Source organism: Bombina bombina, chromosome 4 (assembly GCF_027579735.1).
Source record: "Bombina bombina isolate aBomBom1 chromosome 4, aBomBom1.pri, whole genome shotgun sequence".
Lineage (NCBI taxonomy): Eukaryota > Metazoa > Chordata > Amphibia > Anura > Bombinatoridae > Bombina > Bombina bombina.
The window spans coordinates 841,283,927-841,309,698 of NC_069502.1; the positions used below are offsets into that span (position 1 = coordinate 841,283,927).

Consider the following 25,772-nt stretch of genomic DNA (forward strand, 5'->3'; position numbering starts at 1 on the left):
GCCCCCCGCTTGGGCTTGGATCAGGACATCGGAGGAGCTCTTCAGGACGGATCGGTGAACCTGGTATGGTGAAGATAAGGTAGGAATATCTTCAGGGGCTTAGTGTTAGGTTTATTTAAGGGGGGTTTGGGTTAGATTAGGGGTATGTGGGTGGTGGGTTGTAATGTTGGGGGGGGTATTGTATGTTTTTTTTTTTACAGGCAAAAGAGCTGAACTTCTTGGGGCATGCCCCGCAAAGGGCCCTGTTCAGGGCTGGTAAGGTAAAAGAGCTTTGAACTTTAGTAATTTAGAATAGGGTAGGGCATTTTTTATTTTGGGGGTCTTTGTTATTTTATTAGGGGGCTTAGAGTAGGTGTAATTAGTTTAAAATTGTTGTAATATTTTTCTTATGTTTGTAAATATTTTTTTATTTTTTGTAACTTAGTTCTTTTTTATTTTTTGTACTTTAGTTAGTTTATTTCATTGTAGTTATTTGTAGGAATTGTATTTAATTTATTTATTGATAGTGTAGTGTTAGGTTTAATTGTAGGTAATTGTAGGTATTTTATTTAATTAATTTAATGATAGTATAGTGTTAGGTTTAATTGTAACTTAGGTTAGGATTTATTTTACAGGTAATTTTGTAATTATTTTAACTAGGTAACTATTAAATAGTTCTTAACTATTTAATAGCTATTGTACCTGGTTAAAATAAATACAAAGTTACCTGTAAAATAAATATTAATCCTAAAATAGCTATAATATAATTATAATTTATATTGTAGCTATATTAGGATTTATTTTACAGGTAAGTATTTAGCTTTAAATAGGAATAATTTATTTAATAAGAGATAATTAATTTCGTTAGATGTAAATTATATTTAATTTAGGGGGGTGTTAGTGTTAGGGTTAGACTTAGCTTTAGGGGTTAATACATTTATTAGAATAGCGGTGAGCTCCAGTCGGCAGATTAGGGGTTAATAATTGAAGTTAGGTGTCGGCGATGTTAGGGAGGGCAGATTAGGGGTTAATACTATTTATTATAGGGTTAGTGAGGCGGATTAGGGGTTAATAACTTTATTATAGTAGCGCTCAGGTCCGCTCGGCAGATTAGGGGTTCATTATTGTAGGTAGCTGGCTGCGACATTGTGGGGGGCAGATTAGGGGTTAATAAATATAATATAGGGGTCGGCGGTGTTAGGGGCAGCAGATTAGGGGTACATAGGGATAATGTAAGTAGCGGCGGTTTACGGAGCGGCAGATTAGGGGTTAATAATAATATGCAGGGGTCAGCGATAGCGGGGGCGGCAGATTAGGGGTTAATAAGTGTAGGCAGGTGGAGGCGACGTTGTGGGGGGCAGATTAGGGGTTAATAAATATAATATAGGGGTCGGCGATGTTAGGGCAGCAGATTAGGGGTACATAGGGATAATGTAAGTAGCGGCGGTTTACGGAGCGGCAGATTAGGGGTTAATAATAATATGCAGGGGTCAGCGATAGCGGGGGCGGCAGATTAGGGGTTAATAAGTGTAAGGTTAGGGGTGTTTAGACTCGGGGTACATGTTAGAGTGTTAGGTGCAGACGTAGGAAGTGTTTCCGCATAGCAAACAATGGGGCTGCGTTAGGAGCTGAACGCGGCTTTTTTGCAGCTCAAACAGCCCCATTGTTTCCTATGGGAGAATCAAGCACGAGCACGTTTTTGAGGCTGGCCGCTTGCGTAAGCAACTCTGGTATCGAGAGTTGAAGCTGCGTTAAAAATGCTCTACGCTCTTTTTTGGAGCCTAACGCAGCCTTTATGTGGACTCTCAATACCAGAGTTATTTTTATGGTGCGGCCAGAAAAAAGCCGGGTTAGTTTTTCGGGTCGTTACCGACAATACTCCAAATCTAGCCGTTAGAGTCTCAACAATTTGACAGTAAAAGTTAAGTTTTATTTATTTTTTTGCTCCCTTTCTGAGGATCTACCTATGTGTTTAAGTGTGTGCCAAATAGTGGTTTTCTTTTTTCTTTTTTGGGGGGGGGATTACAAAATATATGAAGTGACAAGGTTGTCACCAATTTGTTTGCCATAAAGAGCGTTGGGCCAGGCTGTTAACATGTCTGTTGTATGATGGGGTTCACACCCTGTATATATCCACATATAAATGAGTGGCCCACAGGATTTTACCCATTTAAAATATCAGTTGCTCAAAATTATGCCATGTTTGCCATCTGTTTATTGCAATATAAGATGATTTTTATTTATAAAATGTAAGTTTGTTTAGGTTTTTGGGAAGTGTATTTTATTTAATTATTTATTCTAAAAATAATGCTAGATATTTTGTTTATAAATCTTTATTTTGCAAATTGCAATCAGTTGCAGAATAAGAAGCTGACTAAATAAGAATCCAACTTCAGCCTTGTACATTTTGCAGCTTTCTTGTTATTATTCACAGTGGTTACCTTATAAATGACAGTCACAGTGGTTACCTTATAAATGACAGTCACAGTGGTTACCTTATAAGTGACAGTCACAGTGGTTACCTTATAAATGACAGTCACAGTGGTTATCCTATAAATGACAGTCACACAGTGGTTACCTTATAAATGACAGTCACAGTGATTACCTTATAAGTGACAGTCACAGTGGTTACCTTATAAATGACAGTCACAGTGGTTACCTTATAAATGACAGTCACAGTGATTACCTTATAAGTGACAGTCACAGTGGTTACCTTATAAATGACAGTCACAGTGATTACCTTATAAGTGACAGTCACAGTGGTTACCTTATAAATGACAGTCACAGTGATTACCTTATAAGTGACAGTCACAGTGGTTACCTTATAAGTGACAGTCACAGTGATTACCTTATAAGTGACAGTCACAGTGGTTACCTTATAAATGACAGTCACAGTGCTTACCTTATAAATGACAGTCACAGTGATTACCTCATAAATGACAGTCACAGTACTTACCTTATAAATGACAGTCACAGTGATTACCTCATAAATGACAGTCACAGTGGTTACCTTATAAATGACATTCACAATGACAGCCACAGTGGTTACCTTATAAATGACAATCAGCATAAACCACTGTGAATGAGTACAAGAAAGCTGCAAAATGTTTCGTTTTCAGAATGATTGTCTATAGGTTGTTTGTTACATTAAAGTTGATTTAAAAAAAAAAAAAAAGCTTTGAGTGGAGGTCACATGTTTCCTGTCTAGAGTGGAGCTCCAGTCTGGACTCTGCAGCTAGACCCTTCTCAAATGTGTAAGTACCATTTGTTCGCTGCAGCTATGTGACATCACCGGTCTTGCAGCAGAAGTAGAACTAACTAACAGTCTCATCTCAAAATAGTGGGTTTACGAATGTGGCTATAAACAGTGTCCTTTTGTGAATAATAACTCAACAATAGCTTATGTCAGGTACTGGGAAAGGGGCTCAGTGTAGTGTTATATATCTGTATGTAGTGTGCTTGGGGTATTGTGTCTGTGTGTTTGTCTCAGAGGGAACTACTCCATAATATTATATATCTGTGTATAATCATGTACTGGGGATATGGTGTATATGTATCAGAGGGAACTACTCCATACTATTATATATGTATAATGTACTGGGGAATATAGTGTGTGTGTCTCAGAGGGAATTACTCCATAATATTATATATCTGTGTATAATGTACTGGGGATATGCTGTATATGTATCAGAGGGAACTACTCCATACTATTATATATCTGTGTATAATGTATTGGGGATATGGTGTGTGTGTCTCAGAGGGAATTACTCCATAATATTATATATCTGTGTATAATGTATTGGGGATATGGTGTATATGTATCAGAGGTGAACTACTCCATAATATTATATATCTATGTATAATGTACTGGGGATATAGTGTATATGTATCAGAGGTGAACTACTCCATAATATTATATATCTATGTATAATGTACTGGGGATATATAGTGTGTGTCTCCGAGGGAATTGCTCCATAATATTATATATATGTGTATAAAGTACAGGGGATGTGGTGTATATGTATCAGAGGGAACTACTCCATAATATTCTATATCTGTGCTTAATGCACTGGGATATGATGTATGTATAATGTACTGGGGATATAGTGTGTGTGTCTCAGAGGGAATTGCTCCATAATATTATATATATGTGTATAAAGTACAGGGGATGTGGTGTATATGTATCAGAGGGAACTACTCCATAATATTCTATATCTGTGCTTAATGCACTGGGATATGATGTGTGTGTGAATGTCTCAGAGGGAACTACTCCATAATATTATATAGTTTTGTATAATATACTGGGGGAATTGTGTGTGTGTCTCACAGGGAACTACTCCATATTATTAAATATGTGTGTATAATGTACTAGTGATATCTTGTGTTAGTCTAAGAGGGATCTACTCCATAATATTATATATCTGTGTATAATGTACTGGGGATATGGTGTATATGTGTCAGAGGGAACTACTCCATAATATTCTATATCTAAGTATAATGTACTGAGGATATAGTGTGTGTGTGTCTCAGAGAGAATTACTCCATAATATTATATATAGGTGTATAATGTACTGGGAATGTGGTGTATATGTATCAGAGAGAACTACTCCACAATAGTATATATCTGTGTATAATATTCTGGGGAAATGGCATGTGTGTCTCAGAGGGAACTACTACATAATATTATATCTCTGTGTATAATGTACTGGGGATATGGTTTGTGTCTCTCCAAGTAACTATAATACATAATATTATATATCTGTGTATAATGCACTGTGTATAGTGTGTGTGTCTCAGAGGGAACTACAACATAATATTATGTATTTGTGTATAATGTACTGGGGATATATTGTGTGTGTCTCAGAGAGAATTACTCCATAATATTATAATATAATGTATTGGAGATATGGTATGTTTTTGTGTTAGAGGTAACTACTCCATAATATATATCTGTGTATAATGTATTGGGGATATGGCATGTGTGTCTCAGAGGGAAATACTCCATAATTTTATATATCTGTATATAATGTACTAGGGATATAGTGTGTGTGTCTCAGAGTAACTACTCCATAATATTATATATCTGTGTATAATTTACTGGGGATATGGCATGTGTGTCTCAGAGGGAACTACTACATAATATTATATATCTGTGTATAATGTACTGGAGATATGGTGTGTGTCTCTCCAAGTAACTAATACATAATATTATATATCTGTGTATAATGCACTGGGAATAGTGTGTGTGTCTCAGAGGGAACTACTCCATAATATTCTATATATGTGTATAATATAAAGGGGATATGGTGTGTATGTATCAGAGGAATCTACTCCATAATATATATTTGTGTATAATTTACTGGAGATATGGTGTGTGTTTGTATTAGAGGGAACTACTCCATAATATTATATATCTGGGGATATGGCGTGTGTGTCTCAGAGGGAACTACTTCATAATATTATATATCTGTGTATAATGTACTGGGGATATGGTGTGTGTGTGTGAGGGAACTATTCCATAATATTATATATTTGTGTATAATCTACTGGGGATATGGTGTGTGTGTATGTGTGTCTCAGAGGAAACTACGCCATAATATTATATATCTGTGTATAATGTTCTGGGGATATAGTGTATGTGTGTCTTAGTGGGAACTATGCCTAATATTATATATCTGTGTAAAATGTGGTGGGGATATGTTGTGTGTGTCTCAGAGGGAACTATGTTATAATATATATCTGTGTATAATGTACTAGGGATATGGTGAGTGTCTCAGAGGGAAATACCCCATAATATTATATATCTGTGTAAAATGTACTGTGGATATGTTGTGTGCATCTCAGAGGGAACTAGTACATAATATTATATATCTGTATAATGCACTGGGAATATGGTGTGTGTGTAAAAGCTTTAAAGGGACATAATACTCATATGCTAAATCACTTGAAGCTGATTCAGTATAACTGTAAAAAGCTGACAGGAAAATATCACCTGAGCATCTCAATGTAAAAAAGGAAGATATTTTACCTCACAACTTCTTAAGCTCAGCAGAGTAAGTTCTGTGTAAAAAGTTATACTCAGCTGCTGCCCAGCAGCAGGTAAAAGAACTGAGGTCATGAACTCTTTTACTGTGATCTCATGAGATTTCACTTAACTCTCATGAGATTTCATTGTAAACTTCCTTACACTGAATAGGGAAATAAGATGAGTGTACACAAAAGCTCGCTCCTTCCGCTGTCCTGGGACAGACATACTGATTTGCGGCTTAGAAGTCCTTTACAATGGGATGTGGCTACTGAGGAACTATTGAGGTAAAATATCTTTATTTTTTACATAGAGATGTTCAGGTGATATTTTCTAGTCAGCTTTTTACAGCTATACTGCATCACTTTCAAGTGTTTAAACATTTAGGTATTATGGCCCTTTAACCCCTTAACGACCGAGGACGTGCAGGGTACGTCCTCAAAAAAAGGCAGTTAATGCCTGAGAACGTACCCTGCACGTCCTCGGTTTGGAAAGCAGCTGGAAGCGATCCTGCTCGCTTCCAGCTGCTTTCCGGTTATTGCAGTGATGCCTCGATATGGAGGCATCCTGCAATAACTTTTTTAAGCCATCCGGTGCAGAGAGAGCCACTCTGTGGCCCTCTCTGCACCGGAGATCGGTGGCTCCCTGCGTTGGTGGGTGGGAGCCGGACCGGGAGGCGGGTGGCGGCCATCGATGGCCCTGGTTATGTGCAGGGGGGGCGGGATCGTGGGCGGGGATGAGCGGGGGCGCGCACGGGAGGGCGGGGGCGGGCGCGTGCACGGGGAGGGAGCGGGTGGGAACCGCTACACTACAAAAAATGTGTTAATACAAAATGTTTAAATGGCTTAATATTTAAAAAAAAAAAAAAGATCAGCAAGGTGGTGGGGGTTTGTCTGTGTGGGGGGGAAGCTACACTACAGAAAAAAGCCAAATAAATATAAAAAAAGCACTTTTATTTTGCAAACTGGGTACTGGCAGACAGCTGCCAGTACCCAAGATGGCCCCCAATGAGGCAGAGGGGATGGTCAGAGAGCGGTTTTGGGGGGGATCAGGGAGCTTTTATTTTAGTACTGGCAGACTTTCTGCCAGTACTTAAGATGGCGGGGACAATTGTGGGGTGGGGGAGGGAAGGGAGCTGTTTGGGAGGGATCAGGGGGTGGGATGTGTCAGGTGGGAGGCTGATCTCTACACTAAAGCTAAAATTAACCCTGCAAGCTCCCTACAAACTCCCTAATTAACCCCTTCACTGCTAGCCATAATACACGTGTGAGGCGCAGCAGGATTTAGCGGCCTTCTAATTACCAGAAAGCAACGCCAAAGTCATATATGTCTGCTATTTCTGAACAAAGGGGATCCCAGACAAGTATTTACAACCATTTGTGCCATAATTGCACAAGCTGTTTGTAAATTATTTCAGTGAGAAACCTAAAATTGTGAAAAATTTTACTTTTTTTTCAATTTGATCGCATTTGGCGGTGAAATGGTGGCATGAAATATACCAAAATGTGCCTAGATCAATACTTGGGGTTGTCTACTATACTACACTAAAGCTAAAATTAACCCTACAAGCTCCCTAATTAACCCCTTAACTGCTGGGCATAATACACTTGTGGTGCGCAGTGGCATTTAGCGGCCTTCTAATTACCAAAAAGCAACGCCAAAGCCATATATGTCTGCTATTTCTGAACAAAGGGGATCCCAGAGAAGAATTTACAACCATTTATGCCATAATTGCACAAGTTGTTTGTAAATAATTTCAGTGAGAAACCAAAAGTTTGTGAAAAAATTTGTGAAAAAGTGAACGATTTTTTGTATTTGATCGCATTTGGCGGTGAAATGGTGGTATGAAATATATCAAAATTGTCCTAGATCAATACTTTGGGATGTCTACTAAAAAAAAATATATACATGTCAAGGGATATTCAGGGATTCCTGAAAGATATTAGTGTTCTAATGTAACTAGCGCTAATTTTGGAAAAAAGTGGTTTGGAAATAGCAAAGTGCTACTTGTATTTATGGCCCTATAACTTGCAAAAAAAGCAAAGAACATGTAAACATTGGGTATTTCTAAACTCAGGACAAAATTTTGAAACTATTTAGCATGGGTGTTTTTTGGTGGTTGTAGATATGTAACAGATTTTGGGGGTCAAAGTTAGAAAAAGTGTGTTTTTTTTTCAATTTTTCCTCATATTTTATATTTTTTTTTATAGTAAATTATAAGATATGATGAAAATAATGGTATCTTTAGAAAGTCCATTTAGTGGCGAGAAAAACGGTATATAATATGTGTGGGTACAGTAAATGAGTAAGAAGAAAATTACAGCTAAACACAAACACCGCAAAAATTTAAAAATAGCCTTGGTCCCAAACGGACGGAAAAGTGCTGTGGTCATTAAGGGGTTAAGTAAAACAAATAATATTGGTAACACATTTTTTCACGTTGAAGATGCCTAAGTATCTAACCAAATATGTAGTAATTAACTTGAATGGTTTCATTGTCAGAGAAGTTTGTTTGATGTAGACACAGATCTGTTAATTTATATTTAACATTTACATCCTCCTCTTTAGTTGGCGTATTGGGCTGATTCACGTGTGACCATCAAGAAGAGGACAGAGAAGAACCAGATCTCAGAGATCTACATTATTACTGGGGAGGTGAGGTATATATATATATATATATATATATATATATATATATATATATGTGTGTGTGTTTTGGAGTTCTTTGTAGTCAAGAATTTGAAAATATGAAGAATCATATTTATGCAATATTCATATTTAATAAAATGTTTAACTATGTATTTACTGTAAATATTTCACATTACAATGTTCTTCACATAGGGTAATATGTTCAATATATTTTTAAACGGATATTCCTATATATCTGTATATATATCTACAGGGAGTGCAGAATTATTAGGCAAATGAGTATTTTGACCACATCATCCTCTTTATGCATGTTGTCTTACTCCAAGCTGTATAGGCTCGAAAGCCTACTACCAATTAAGCATATTAGGTGATGTGCATCTCTGTAATGAGAAGGGGTGTGGTCTAATGACATCAACACCCTATATCAGGTGTGCATAATTATTAGGCAACTTCCTTTCCTTTGGCAAAATGGGTCAAAAGAAGGACTTGACAGGCTCAGAAAAGTAAAAAATAGTGAGATATCTTGCAGAGGGATGCAGCACTCTTAAAATTGCAAAGCTTCTGAAGCGTGATCATCGAACAATCAAGCGTTTCATTCAGAATAGTCAACAGGGTCGCAAGAAGCGTGTGGAAAAACCAAGGCGCAAAATAACTGCCCATGAACTGAGAAAAGTCAAGCGTGCAGCTGCCAAGATGCCACTTGCCACCAGTTTGGCCATATTTCAGAGCTGCAACATCACTGGAGTGCCCAAAAGCACAAGGTGTGCAATACTCAGAGACATGGCCAAGGTAAGAAAGGCTGAAAGACGACCACCACTGAACAAGGCACACAAGCTGAAACGTCAAGACTGGGCCAAGAAATATCTCAAGACTGATTTTTCTAAGTTTTTATGGACTGATGAAATGAGAGTGAGTCTTGATGGGCCAGATGGATGGGCCCGTGGCTGGATTGGTAAAGGGCAGAGAGCTCCAGTCCGACTCAGACGCCAGCAAGGTGGAGGTGGAGTACTGGTTTGGGCTGGTATAATCAAAGATGAGCTTGTGGGGCCTTTTCGGGTTGAGGATAGAGTCAAGCTCAACTCCCAGTCCTACTGCCAGTTTCTGGAAGACACCTTCTTCAAGCAGTGGTACAGGAAGAAGTCTGCATCCTTCAAGAAAAACATGATTTTCATGTTGGACAATGCTCCATCACACGCGTCCAAGTACTCCACAGCATGGCTGGCAAGAAAGGGTATAAAAGAAGAAAATCTAATGACATGGCCTCCTTGTTCACCTGATCTGAACCCCATTGAGAACCTGTGGTCCATCATCAAATGTGAGATTTACAAGGAGGGAAAACAGTACACCTCTCTGAACAGTGTCTGGGAGGCTGTGGTTGCTGCTGCACGCAATGTTGATGGTGAATAGATCAAAACACTGACAGAATCCATGGATGGCAGGCTTTTGAGTGTCCTTGCAAAGAAAGGTGGCTATATTGGTCACTGATTTGTTTTTGTTTTGTTTTTGAATGTCAGAAATGTATATTTGTGAATGTTGAGATGTTATATTGGTTTCACTGGTAAAAATAAATAATTGAAATGGGTATATATTTGTTTTTTGTTAAGTTGCCTAATAATTATGCACAGTAATAGTCACCTGCACACACAGATATCCCCCTAAAATAGCTATAACTAAAAACAAACTAAAAACTACTTCCAAAACTATTCAGCTTTGATATTAATTAGTTTTTTGGGTTCATTGAGAACATGGTTGTTGTTCAATAATAAAATTAATCCTCAAAAATACAACTTGCCTAATAATTCTGCACTCCCTGTATACCTATATATAGGTATATATCCCGCAGTCCAGCACTCCAACCAATCAGATACAATCTGTGCCCGGGTGCATTCCTTGAATCAAATATACAGTTCTTGTCACAGAAGGGCACTTACAGGACTTTCATAGATAAAATTCAAATCTTTCAAACTCATAGAGGAATAGATCATAAGTCGACGTTTTGGCCTTATGTTAGGCCTTTCTCAAGAAAAAATGTTTTGGAAAAACATATTAGTGCATCAGCAGTTCAGCTGCACTCCCGTTAGACAAGCTTAATCAGCTGGTATATATGAAAGTCATGTGAGTGCCCTTCTGTGACAAGATCTATATATAGGTATAGCTATATATTGTATAAAAAAAAAAGTGCGATCGGGTTCGCATGGGAGTAAGGGTGTTTGTTTTTTTTACACTTTGTGTGCTACATTGGAGTCTATGGGGGGAAAACATTATTCGAAATTTTGCTTTTTGTGCTCATCGTTCATTCAAAAAAGTTTTACTCTCAACTTGAGTTACCGCACAAGAGAGATAAATAGCGTGCCACTTGTAATCTAGCCCCATATGGGCTGTTCATAGTCACTGGCCGAGCTCTTGGTTTGTTAATGGTTATTGTCACAGTCAGTTTTCTCTGTGTGGTTTATACTTTATGATTTAAATCCTGTTTTTATGGGGTTTTTTTTTTTTAAATTTTAAGGAACAAATGGAGTTTGATGAAGTTGCAGTTTATTTCTCGGAAGAGGAGTGGGGCTGTTTAGCTGAAGAACAAAAAGAGCTTTATAAGGATGTGATGATGGAGAATTACCAGACCCTCAGCTCTCTAGGTAATAATTTATATAACTCTACAGGGGATGGGACAAAGAGGAAAACACAAATAAGTGACACGTAATCTGGGCTTCTGTTAAACAGGTATAAAATTTGTGTATTGGTTATTAGTCATTTGTTAAAGGGACATGAAACCCAATTTTTTTCTTTTATAATTCAGAGAGAGCATGCAATTTTAAATAACTTTCCATTTAATTTTTATGATCTAATTTGTTTCATTCTCTTTGTCTCCTTTGTTGAAAAATATACATAGGTAGGCTCAGAAGCTGCTGATTGGTGACTGCACATATATGCCTCATGTCATTTGCTTTCAGATAGCTCCCAGTAATGCATAACGTCCTTCAAAAAAGAATAGAAAGAGAATGAAGAAGTAAACTGGAAAGTTATTTAAGATTGTATGCTTGAAACATAAAAAAGTTGGGTTACATGTACATTCATGAGATATACAGCCCTGTGTACCCTTCCCTTGCACTGCTCACTACTTGGTGATCTAGCTGAGATCCCACCACCATTTATACATCACACATTGTGCTGCTGACCCATAGTGATCCTGTCATACATGTGTGTGTGTGTGATGTCATAACACACAGTAATTTCCCAGAGTCATCTTAGTTCTGGGTGCGGGAAGCAGCAGCTCTAGTGGAGCTCAGTATCTGGCTACTGTCACAACTCAGATGGACGTATAACCCATATTTCCAATGTAAGGTCTCATGTAATTGTGATAGATTTATCTATGGAAACCAGCAGCCCCTGCCGCACTTTATACTAGGGGATATATTATATGGGTAGAAAATACTCTAACAGAGACATTATAATATGCAGATATGTGTAATATTCCTTCAATCTGATGTTCCAGTAAAGAGCAGTTTCTTGTGCCCCTATCAGTGGTAGATGGTTAAAATGGCCTTTATCCCCTGATCACACACACAGAGCACAATGCTAATTATTTATTAAAAAAACATGTAACTATGTCAGATTACGGATTTCATTTATTTTTAATACAACCCTTTTACATTAAAATAGGGGTTATAGAAATCTGAGGATAAGAAAATCGAACTGGGTTATATAAAATATATTTCTTTTTATACTTAGTTTACAGACACATACAATAGTACACCGGTGCATTTCAGGTTTTATTAGGATTCTTACAATATACTTTACAAATGAAAATGTGTTTTTTTTATAGAAGTATAATCTTTTTGTAATGAAGTTTAAAATAAATTTCAGCAGCAGGACCTGTGAATCTTCTTTTTACTGAGTAACCAGCTAATGGTAATAATTTATTTTTGGCACCATATAGTGGTTTGTTTCTTACATAATTTGTGATTTATGTCCTTACAGGATATGTTCTTGAGAAACCTTTACTTGTTACACAGATTGAGAACAGAGAGGAGCCGTATGTGGGAAGTTTTGCAATTACCGAAGGTGAGTAATAAATTACTAACTATGTTACTACACACGAACAATGGCACCACAAGGGCTTTTTCCCTCTTATTGAATAATTACAAACTAAATATTATTAGTCAGTCAAATATTAATTATATAGGGAATGGTGCTAAATGCATAAATAAATGTATTTCTGAAGACTAAGAAGACTCGCACAAAGAATGTGGATATCTCCTGTAAGTATGCACCTGTAAGCGCTCTCAGCCTAGACTATGAGGCAGTAGTTCCAGAACGGGTTGAAATAAAATATAACTTTTATTGTTATACATTACAGCGACACAGATTGACAGTTTTGTCCTGTATGTAAGATACTATAATTTCTGGTCACAAGTTTGTAGCGCTGATTGAACCTAACAAAATTAGTGATACATAGTGGCAACACAAGGATAGTGTTGACGTTTTATAATTAACACTAGATATTATGGGTGATATGTGCACTGTGCAAACAGAGAAAAAGAAATTGTGACTTATATGGACAACATAGTGATATCATTGTTTGTCACTGCCATTTTTGTGCTGTATGTATCATTAACCAATTAGTGACTACAGCATTAGCAAGACCAATGCAATCCTCTAGTACTTATGAAGTGGAGGATAACAGAGAAAATACAGTACAAACATAATAATAAAGATTTGCACTGATCAATCGGTTGTGAAATGTATTGAACTTATACATCAGAAAGCAATTTTACATATGTGTTTAAAATAATATATAACATCAGTGTTGCGCACAAAACGTTACAACTTCTATTCACATTACAGAACGTGATTCATTATATTATACTATATTATAGTTTGTAATTATTCAATAAGAGGGAAAAAGCCCTTGTGGTGCCATTGTTCGTGTGTAGTAACATAAGTAAAGTTGTCTGGGATTTCCAGATTTTTCTGAACAATAGAGCACATAGACTCTTATATATCATATCTAACAATGGAATCTGTATTTGATACAGACAGACAAGCAAGACAGCTAAAAAGAACAGCGGACCTAAATGACATTTTTGATAGTGGCCAAAATACAGGAAAGACACCGGTAGCCACTTCACTTGATGGGGCTTTAAAAGATCTACATAGAACCCTATATAAACAGGATAAAACTTGGTGGAATAAACACTTTTTTGAAAAATACATAGAAAGGAAACTCATACCCAGGGGTTTACGTATACAGTTATTTCCAGCATTTGAGTTCAAAAATGATAGTTTAACAATAGAGTGGGAAGAAGCTCTCTCTGAGTGTTCAGATAAACTAATGAAAATTCTAGTAAAACATGACACACTAGAATATGATCTTGAGCTAAATCCTGACTTTAATCAACAGTATAAAATGTACCAACAAGAACTAGACAAGTATGAGCAAGAACTCAAAAACATCAAATCTGGGAAACTCAATAGAGACATCAGTGATTACAGTAATAACAGAGTGTATAAATGGCGAAATAATGGGTTCTATAGAAATACAAACAAAAACCCAAGAGTGAATATCATAGAAAGTGATATCTCTGATACAGATGGAGAAGAAGGGAGTTCCAATAGCATTCCCCCACAGCAGACAACTATACCCCCATCCAAACCGATTGTACCCAGGTCATCAAGCAGAAATAAGAGGAAAGATTTTTTAGATGCAAGAGAGGCAGGAGGGGAATACGCAGAGGGGGGAGGCATAAACAAAAGACCAACAAGAGGCAGAACCAGGTATCAGAGAGGACAACAAGGCCACTGGAGACCACCCAGGAGGGGACAGAGCCCCTTCTCACAGATCAGAATGAATTAATGAGAGTAATTAATTTATCTACATTAAAACTCACATCCAATCACATCTCAGTACTATCTAAAGGTTTATCCTTTTGTCCAACCAATAATGTGGATAAATTTGAGGTTGTAAAAGATGTACAATTGTTTACTAGAAGAAGAAAATATGTCAGGATGGACAGAAGAAGAAAGATTAACTTTAAATGATCTAGAGGATTTACTAGGTGAATCAGAACCTAAGACTCCAGACAGATGGAGAGGAAACATAAGAAACAAATCCACATTTGTACCAAAAAATTACAACAATCCTCAAATTGAGATGTTCAGAGACTGTGTGTGCCGGAATATTACATCACTCAAACTAGCCCCCAAAAAATACAATTTAACGTTTGAAGAACAACAGGCAATACACAAAATGACACAATGGGACGAAGTAGTCATTCGTGGGTCAGACAAAGGTGGCAATATAGTCATCTGGCCTATAGATCTGTACCTTAAAGAGGCCAACAAACAACTAAAAGATAAGTCCTGTTATACTAGATTGTTACATAATCCCATGGAAGGCTATTCAAAAATTTATTCCAACATGGTCAACAAGGCCTTCAAAGAAGGAGTCATCACAACCAAGGAACACAAATATCTAAAAGTGGATAAACCTAAGATTGCCACTTTTTATATGATACCGAAAATACATAAAAATGCACAAATTCCACCAGGTAGACCCATAGTGTCAGGCATCGAGAGCTTAACAGAGAGAGCTAGCTCATATATTGATTTAAGATTACGGCAGTATGTAGAAGAACTGCCATCATATGTACAAGACTCAATGCAGGTTCTACAAAGACTAGAAAATTTAACTCTAAATGACACTACTTGGCTAGTCACTACAGATGTAGAGTCCCTCTATACCTCGATTAACCATCAACAAGGGTTACAAGCCATCAGATACTTTTTAGAACGGTACTCTGAAGAAAACAGGGAACATGACAACTTCATTTTAAAAATGTTGGATTTTGTACTGAATTACAATTTCTTCACATTTGATGGCCAGTTCTATCTTCAGACCAGAGGCACAGCCATGGGCACTACCTGTGCCCCCACTTATGCCAACTTGTTTTTAGGCTGGTGGGAGAAAGAATTTGTGTTTACAGAAAGCAATCAAAAGTATACTGATAATATCCCACTGTAGATACGGTTCATAGATGACATCCTTTTCATCTGGGAAGGCACACACAGTGAGTTATTAAACTTCTTAAAACATTTAAATCAAAATGATCTGAACATCAAATTAACACATGAAGAAAGTCTCACCAAAATAAACTTTTTGGACATAACAATCAATAAGAGAAGTGATGGTAATGTGACTACCAATCTATACAGGAAGCCTACTGCTGCAAACAGTGTGCTACATAGTACAAGTGCACACGCTCCGGGCACAATGAAAAGTTTACCGACCAGAGAATTTTTAAGACTACGCAGAAATTGCTCAGATGAGCAGGTATTCAACACCAGGGCAAAAGAATTGGAAGAACGACTGTGGAAAAGAGGGTACAGTAAAAGGAGTACCAAAAAAGCTAAATATAGAGCAGCACATACTCCAAGACATGACCTCCTTTTCAAAAAACATAAAAAGAGCTCAAATATACCCAGGCTGATTATGACATACAACAGCCAAACTCCACAAATTCTGAACATCATACAGAAACATTGGAATATCTTAATGATGGATCCGACACTAAAGACCACTCTAGGTGATAGACCCTCAGTTGGATACAGAAGGACGAAAAATGTAAAAGATCTCATAACTAGTAGTCATTTTCAAAAGAAGAAAACTAAAACAGCATTCAAACCAGGAGCACATAAATGTGGCAACTGCAGCACCTGTAAATACATACGCAACACAGATACTATCACAGATATATTCAGGAAGAAACATAACATCAAAAGATACATAAGTTGCAATACAGAGAGTGTAATTTATGTACTACACTGTACATGCAACCTGTACTATGTAGGAATGACCTCGAGGAAACTACATCTGAGGCTAATGGAACACTTAAGAAATATTAAAAATGCAGCGAAAGATAAGGAAGAAATGAAATCTATAACTAGTGTAGCTGCACATTTCTTAAAATTCCACAATTCAAACCCAAATGATTTACAATGCTGGGGTATAGAAAAAGTGAGTTTAGGAATGAGAGGAGGAAATTTAGAGACAGCCCTATTGAAAGCTGAGAGCAGGTGGATCTATTTATTAAACTCAGTCCAACCACAGGGGCTAAATGAACAGAATAACTATTATATTTTTTTGTGAACATCATGATATACATATGGATACATGAACCGTATAGAATATGTAAAGGGTTCAATTCAAATGATCAAAGAACTACTAGAAACAGATCACAATTAGAAAGCTAGACACACAATATGAAAAACAATAAGAAACAATATAAATAATAGTTTACAATATGAAGAGTCATTAAAAGAGACAGTTTTGTCAAAACAGTCTTTTCACCCCTTCCCTCAACTTTTCACAAATAAATCAAGTGTCACAAAATCTATCTAGAAAAACACAGTCACGAATCATTGGTATAGATTGTCCAACTAGTGCATTTATAATAAATAATTAAATTCAACCTATCATGTAATTAATACACACATACAACAGCACAGACACACACAGCTTGCTTCAAAACCAATAGCAAGAAAACTTTCATCACAAATCAACATTCAAGCATCACAACACACACCAAAAAAATAAAATTTTTTTTTTTTTTTTTATTTAACATAGAGGTGTTCTTCAAATAATAGAAGCACTCACAGTAGTATTGAGACTAAATAATTCTTTTTATTTTTATAAATAACAAAATATTTTTTTCACATATTTTTTCACCAACACTTATAGATAGTTTCACGTATATACACATTAATATTAAAACACTAAATCATTTCTTCACTGTAGCACAGGCCAAACCTATAACAAATATTAACAATAATGTATATAGATATTCAAAAATTATCTTCCTTTCATTAATAATATGTATTTATAAGTTTCTAGCAGACTAGAACTTAAACATATATCTAAATGTGATCGAATGTATAGTTACAATTATAAATATCCCTTCCAATAATGGGACACGTATCAATATTTTAAACACCATGAAAACATCAATTTAATTGGATCACTTGAAGAAGTTGTACAGAGCATTAACTGAATCTGATATACAATGCTCTGAAAGCTCGCGTAACCCCAGCAGAGGACACATACTAACAACAGCAACATATGATTGGAAGTGGAAGCTGTCAATCAATGAATCTTGTCCAATCATGAGCCAATCACAAAAGAAGCAAGGCGGGACTTCCGGTTTAACCGTTATATACTCCCAAAGAATCGGCGGCTCGCCGCCTTTGACAAAGCCCGGAGGGGCGAAACTAGTCAGGAGTCATTGCGAGCGTTTGGGCGCTCCAAATCTTTTTAAAAGCCTAGCACTTCCATGTTAATCTAAATAATACCTATATTAAGTATCTGCTATACTCAGTTAATTTGTTGAAGAGTCTGGGTTGTGCCAGACTTAGCCAGAGTTCACATTAATAATAATACGGACAGCCATACTTTTAACTGTGTAGGACAATAGAGAAGGAATGCAAAAACCGAGATAGTAGCAACCATAATTGACAGAACTAGAGGTTGTAACACAGTGCAAACTGAATTATACATTACAGCGACACAGATTGACAGTTTTGTCCTGTATGTAAGATACTATAATTTCTGGTCACAAGTTTGTAGCGCTGATTGAACCTAACAAAATAGTGATACATAGTGGCAACACAAGGATAGTGTTGACGTTTTATAATTAACACTAGATATTATGGGTGATATGTGCACTGTGCAAACAGAGAAAAAGAAATTGTGACTTATATGGACAACATAGTGATATCATTGTTTGTCACTGCCATTTTTGTGCTGTATGTATCATTAACCAATTAGTGACTATAGCATTAGCAAGACCAATGGCAATCCTCTAGTACTTATGAAGTGGAGGATAACAGAGAAAATACAGTACAAACATAATAATAAAGATTTGCACTGATCAATCGGTTGTGAAATGTATTGAACTTATACATCAGAAAGCAATTTTACATATGTGTTTAAAATAATATATAACATCAGTGTTGCGCACAAAACGTTACAACTAACAGGGATTTGAAGGATTTATCTTCTTGGTTTTCGAGGTTTCTTTGGAAATCGAAGAAACCTCGAATATCGATTAACAGGCTAACACAGAAATATATCGAGGCAGGCATAGCCCTGCCCAGTATTAAATTATACAATTGGGCAGCTCTGATTAAAATAGCATTGGATTGGATTGCGCAGTCCAACTTGGTTACTACATATGAGCTGGAATCGTACATGGTTAAACCATGGTCCCTAGTGGCGCTCTTGCATTGCCCGCTGAAGGCTCTGCCGACGAAGGTATCCTCCATTAGTTCAGTTAGGAATGTAGTAGTGATATGGCATAAATTTTGTAAACTGGCCAAAATAGACCCCTCTTTTTCGGACTTTCTGCCTATTAGAGGGAATCCCCTTTTTCGACCAGGAATAGATCATAAATGTTTTCAGGTCTGGATGGCTGGAGGGCTTGAATATGTGTATCAACTACTCGATAATGGTATGCAGATACTCCCGTGGGAGACCATTAGGGAGAAATTCTCTCTACCCAGTTCTAATCGATTTGCTTATTTTCAAATCCGTCATTTTCTTTCCGCTCAAAGTTGGTATGCGTCTAGAGGATGGGAGTGGCCCGAGATCAAGATCTGTATCAGAAAATTTATTGGAGGGGATGCATCAATCTCTCTTCTATATGATATTATGCTTTCCAAACAAGGTATAGGAGAGAAGGATAAATTGAGTCAATCCTGGCGATTCTATTTTCCAGCCCTAGAGTTTGAGTCAATATCCAAAAGTCTGGCAACAGTGGTCAGATTTCCGGTGGTAGAGAGTTGGAAAGAATCTCATTTAAAATTATTAAACAATTCATATTTTTCTCCGGCAACATTAACTAAATATTACCCGGGTAAAGTATTTATATGTGAACACTGTTCGTATGTCCGGGCGGATATCTGTCATATGTTATGGACCTGCCCTAAAATTTTTCAACTCTGGCAGAAGGTACAATATTGGTATAACAGAGTATTCGAAAGTGCTATTTCCCTGACCTTTAAGGAGGTAGTGTTGCTATTTATAGAGGAGGGAAATAGTCCTACGCGGCGGGTCGTAAATACTATTGTATTGACGGTGAGATATAATATTTTCAAAAAATGGATGTCAAAGTCTCCCCCCACTTTTCCTTCAGTATTGAGAGATATTCAAGCTCATATCATTTTCGAATCTTTCCATTTGCAGCAGGTATCTGAAAAAAGAATAAGAGAATTTTTGGTAGGCTGGGCGCCGGTTATTAAAACCTATACTCCTAGTCTCCAGAAGCAGATCTTAATGGCATTTCTGTCCTCGGTGAGTTTTGCAGAGCTGGTTATATTACAGGTATTTCTGGAGACTTGGCTCAGGAATGCTCGTGATATAGATTAAGTGGGGTTTATAGATACTTTACAAGATATCGTTTTATGGGGGGGGGGGGGCCCTTCCCTTTTTTTTTTTTTTTTCTTTTTTCCCCTCTTTCTCTCCCTCTCTTTTTTTCAGTGCTTATTTGTGTTATAGGCTTGTTTTGGTGTCTTAATTGTTGTTTATATGCCTATAAAATATTAGCCATTATGATGTTAGTTGATATGGAATTCCGGACTTGGCCAAAGTATAGGCTGAAAACTCTGTTCAATATTGTAAGTGCATTATTTACAGTTTATTTGAAATATTTTTCTTTTTCTTTGAAAGATTGACTGTCCTGCGTGACAATAACCATGTTCGGAATTTGGTAATTTCCTTTCTGTTTTGAATGGCTAAGTTTAAATAAAAGATTTAAAAAAAAACAAAAAAAAAAACGTTACAACTTCTATTCACATTACAGAACGTGATTCATTATATATTTATACATAAGCAACACCAAGTATTGATTTCCAATAAACACACACTAGTCATACAATAAACTAGTGTGGACTGGTTGCCTTACCAGGACAGACAAAGCAGCTATTGTCCTTACAGAGAATACTTATACAAACAGACATAATTCTGGCTTATACCACATGAACTAGAGTTATTAGGGTAACCAAATATCCTTATATAGGGTGTTAGCCATATTATGACTATACACAAACATTATTTGGACCCAATAGCAGTAGTATAGCTGAGCAATTATAACTCTACATAGGAGGATATAATCATTTATATTAGGCCTTTGATTCAATGAGTCCTCCTTAGAGTGAACCATTTCACAGATTTCAAGGAGGTGCTAGTGTCGTTTTTAATTTGTGTGTTACCCTTATTTTAAGTGCAATTTACAATAAAAGTTATATTTTATTTCAACCCGTTCTGGAACTACTGCCTCATAGTCTAGGCTGAGAGTGCTTACAGGTGCATACTTACAGGAGATATCCACATTCTTTGTGTGAGTCTTCAGAAATTACTAACTATGGGCTCGATTACAAGTGGAGCAATACTGATAGCACATATTGCCACTCTGCACTAAGTATAGCACACAATCTAGTATTTCTATTGAATCGTGAAAAAGATTTACCAGTGAATCTTAACGTGGATGACATTTATTTAGCACTCCATAAGATTTCAATGGATAATGCAGGGTGTACTCTCATCGCTCATATATTAAAAATAATGAGTTATGTGTTGCTCTCAAGTAGGAAAAATGTAATGCGCATGGAGACCTGAAGTAAAGTGTTAGGGCTAGAATAAATGCAGAACAAAACATGTGTGCTATAATAAAATAATGTATGAAGATAGCTGCTTTCCTTTAAGGGAGAATACAAAAGCATATATAACCGCTATTTACTGCTCTTAAATCTTACAATCTGAGCCACTTTCCAATAATATTTTACAGTCCAAGATCTATTGAACAGAAAAATATACTTATTATTTATGCAGATTTCACCCCGGAAGACCTAAATAGATGTGGTGCGTAGCGGAGGCCTTCTAACGGCCTAAGCCTTCATCTAGCACTCTCCATTATCCTGAAGACACAGGACGAACCGCTGTATATGCTGCACACTTCCCAATATTCAATTTGAGTTATATCCCCTTCCCTACAATATACAAAATGCAGCCTTTAGAAAAATCCTTGCTGACGGCTTTAGAAAAGTGGCTGTCAGATCATTTTAACCTCATGATAACACAAATGAAGCTAGCATGTGAAAACACTGATACATCTGAGACAACGCAAGGGCAAAGCATACTGAACAGAGGCCCTTTAAAAAATAAGTGATGACATCACAATTATGAGACTGCATCCTGTCTCACACGGATGATGTACACCAGTCTGGCCATAAAAGGAAGTGCAGGAAATGAGCAGCATAACACAGTATGCACCAGAGTCAGCAAGAGAGGTGAGTAAAATGGCTGCCAGCAGCACATGGCAAACAAAACAGGGAAAAAACCTGACAGTACCCTCCCCTCAATGACCCCTCCCCCGCGGGAGGACAAAAGGCTTATTGGGGAAACGGGCATGGAAGGCACGGAGGAAGGCGGGAGCATGAACATCAGAGGAGGGAACCCATGAACGCTCCTCTGGACCGTAGCTCCTCCAGTGAACCAAATACTGTACGCGGCCCCTGGACATACGAGAGTCAATAATGCTGCTGACCTCATACTACTCATGGTTGTCAACAAAGATAGGATGGGGATGAGGCAACACAGTGGTAAACCGATTACAAACCAATGGTTTCAAGAGGGAGACATGAAAAACATTGGAGATGCGCATTGCAGGAGGAAGGTCAAGAACATAGGCCACAGGATTGACCCATCGGAGTATTCGAAATGGACCAACATAACGGGGAGCCAGTTTATTGGAAGGCACATGAAGATTCAAGTTGTGGGAGGACAGCCAAACTCTCTCACCAACCTAGAAGGAAGGCGCGGGCAGACGCCTACGATCAGCCTGGAACATTTGGCGCTGCATAGAACGATGAAGGCAATCCTGAATATGCACCCACGTGGAACGGAGTTGCCGGAGATGCTCCTCCAAAGCCGGAATACCCTGAGACATGAAAGAATCGGCAACAAGGATGGTTGAAACCCATAATTCACCATGAACGGGGATAACTTGGAGGAAGCATTAATAGCACTATTACGAGCAAACTCTGCCCAAGGTAACAGTTCAGACCAATTATTGTGGTGATCTGAGACATAGCAAGGGAGGAACTGTTCCAGAGCTTGATTAGACCGTTCCGCAGCCCCATTGGATTGAGGGTGATAAGCCGAGGAGAAGGGAAGCTGGATCCCCATTTGAGCACAAAAGGAATGCCAAAATCTGGAGAGCAACTGGCTACCCCGGTCCGACACTATCTCCTTGGGTAACCCATGTAAACGGAAGACCTCCCGGGCAAAAATTGAAGCAAGCTCCTGAGCGGTAGGCAACTTCTTCAAGGGAATGCAATGTGACATTTTAGAAAAACGGTCAACCACCATAAGGATAACAGTATTCCCATTGGAAACAGGGAGCTTGACAATGAAGTCCATGGAAAGATGTGTCCAAGGACGCTCACCATTAGCAATAGGTTGAAGAAGACCCATAGGAAGACGTCGAGGAGTCTTATTCTGTGCACAAACTGAGCAGGAGGCAACATAAGCAGCAACATCAGAAGGAAGACCTGGCCACCAGAATTGTCGAGTGACAGACCAAATCATTTGGTTCTTGCCTGGGTGACCTGCGGCTTTAGGATAGTGGTAAGTGTGCAAAAGTTTAGTTCGAAGATTCTCAGGAACAAAACACTTACCACTAGGTTTCTCAGGAGGTGCATTGGTTTGTGCAGCCAGGATCTCCTCCCCCAAGGGAGAAGTCAAATTAGTACGTATGGTAGTCAAAATATTTTCAGGAAGTATAACTGGAGTAGGTACAGACTCCTCCTTGGACAGAGGTGGAAATTGTTGAGAGAGGGCATCAGCCCTAACATTCTTACTACCAGGCAGGTAGGAGACCACATAATTAAACTGAGACAAAAATAGCGCCCATCTGGCCTGTCGGGGTGACAAACGTTTTGCTTCAGAAAGATAAGTTAAATTCTTGTGGTCAGTAAGAATGAGCATTGGCACGCTAGTACCCTCGATCAGATGCCTCCATTCCTTGAGTGCCAAAATTATGGCCAGTAATTCCCTGTTGCCAATGTCATAATTGCACTCCGCTGGAGACAATTTCTTAGAGAAGAAACCACACGGATGCAAGGAACCGTCAGGCGTAGGAAGTTGAGACAAGATGGCAGGATTTGTGGATGATCCCCCGCGACAGAGCATCGGCAACATACTCCTCCATAGCACAATTCTACGCAACAAACAGATGGTAAACCCGGCCCCAAGGAGGAATGGCTCCGGGTTGCAGGTCTATGGCACAATCGTAAGACCGGTGAGGAGGCAGCGTAACGGCACGCACCTTGTCAAAAACGTCTAGGAACTCTTGGTACTCCTCTGGCAATTGAGATACCAAAGACGTGCACAAGACTTTAACTGGTTTCCAAAGAAAAGTGGAAATACATTGCGTAGACCATGACAAAATTTTGAACCTGCACCAGTTGAAACTGGGATTGTGCTTTTAGAGCCAGGGATAACCCAGAACAATCGGAAAATGCGGAGAGTTTATCACCTGGAACTGGAGGGTTTCAAAATGGAGAGCCCCAACTGCCATGGATAACGGAGCAGTTTCGTGAGTAACGAGTGCGGGCTGTAGGGGCCTGCCATCAATTGCCTCAATAGCAAGCAGAACGGACCGAAACAGGAATGGAGTGCTTTGATACAAAAGCACTGTCAATGAAATACCCCGCAGCACCGGATTCAACAGGAGCCTGGGTGACTATGGAGGAGTCCACCCAGGAAAGGACAACCGTGACCAAAGGTTTCTCCTTTAGCGGTTCCGGGGATGAGAATAAACCACCCAAGGTCTGCCCCCGACAGGACCTTAGGTGTTGGCGTTTCCCGGCAGTGTAGGATAAGACTTCAAAAGGTGGTCCTGTAACCAACAATAGAGGCAGAACACCTCCCTCCTCCTAAATGCCCTCTCCGCCACGGAGAGACGCGTGAATCCCAACTGCATTGGCTCAGCAGTACCTGGTGACTCGGGACCAGGAGGCATGGGAGGAGAGGGAGGCATGGGTGGGAACGAACATGTAGGAGAAAACGGAAAAAGAGGCTTCCGCAAGCGCTCCTTGAAAGAGGGCCTCTCTCTGAGTCTGATGTCAATTAGGATAAAAAAAGACACCAATACCTTGAGATCCTCTGGTAAATCTCTGGCAGCAACTTCGTCTTTAATCGCATCAGAGAGCCCATGAAAGAAGGCGGCAACAAGGGCTTCATTGTTCCAACCTACCTCTGCGGCAAGTGGACGGAACTCAATGGCATACTGAGCAACAGATCTTGTACCTTGCTGAATGGACATGAGTCGTTTAGCAGCAGAGGAGGAGCGAGCTGGAACATCAAATACCCTTCGAAAGGAGGCCACAAATTCAGGGTAATTTGAAATCACAGGTTTATTAATCTCCCACAAGGGATTAGCCCAGGCAAGAGCTGCGTCAGAGAGTAACGAGATGAGAAACCCCACCTTAGCTCTGTCAGAGGGAAACGCTTGAGGTAACATCTCAAAGTAAATGCCCACCTGGTTCAAAAACCCTCTGCACTGATTAGGATCGCCTCCATATCGCTGAGGTAGAGGTGCAGAACCGGACATGCTCCTGGTAGGACTAGGTGCAGCAGCGGAAACAGGAGCAGCCATAAATTGCGGGACACTTTGGTCCAAATGTGCAGTGCGAGTCAGCAGGGTTTGCAGGGCTAATGCAAATTGATCCAAGCAGTGATCCTGTTCATCCATCCTGGAAATTATGGCAGGTAAAGGTGGATTATTAGCACCATTATGATTCATGGCCCTTGCGTAATGTCAGGATGCCAGGAATCAGACTGAGACGAGAAGTGCAAAAATAATCACACCTTTATTAATAGCAAAAAATAATAAAAAGTCCATAAGTTAAATAACAAGCCAGGAATCAAAACCAGAGCTGGTAGTCAGACGAGCCGAGTCAGGAGCCAAAGCGAATAGTCAGACGAGCCGAGTCAGGAGCCAAAGTGAGTAGTCAGACGAGCCGGAATCAGGAACAAGGAGAACAACAGAGTCAGGAACAAGCCAGGGAT

At 38.6% G+C, this 25,772-nt stretch overlaps 1 protein-coding gene across 1 annotated transcript in view; it reads left to right on the forward strand.

The window, feature by feature from the left end:
* The first annotated feature begins 3,289 nt into the window (after positions 1–3,289).
* LOC128657234 (gastrula zinc finger protein XlCGF57.1-like) overlaps positions 3,290–25,772 on the forward strand; it is a 121,683-nt gene continuing 99,200 nt past the window's right edge. The window contains exons 1-4 of the mRNA XM_053711499.1: positions 3,290–3,388; positions 8,573–8,659; positions 11,160–11,286; positions 12,629–12,712. The gene's annotated coding sequence lies outside the window, so the exon portion shown is untranslated. The remainder of the gene's footprint in view (positions 3,389–8,572; positions 8,660–11,159; positions 11,287–12,628; positions 12,713–25,772) is intronic.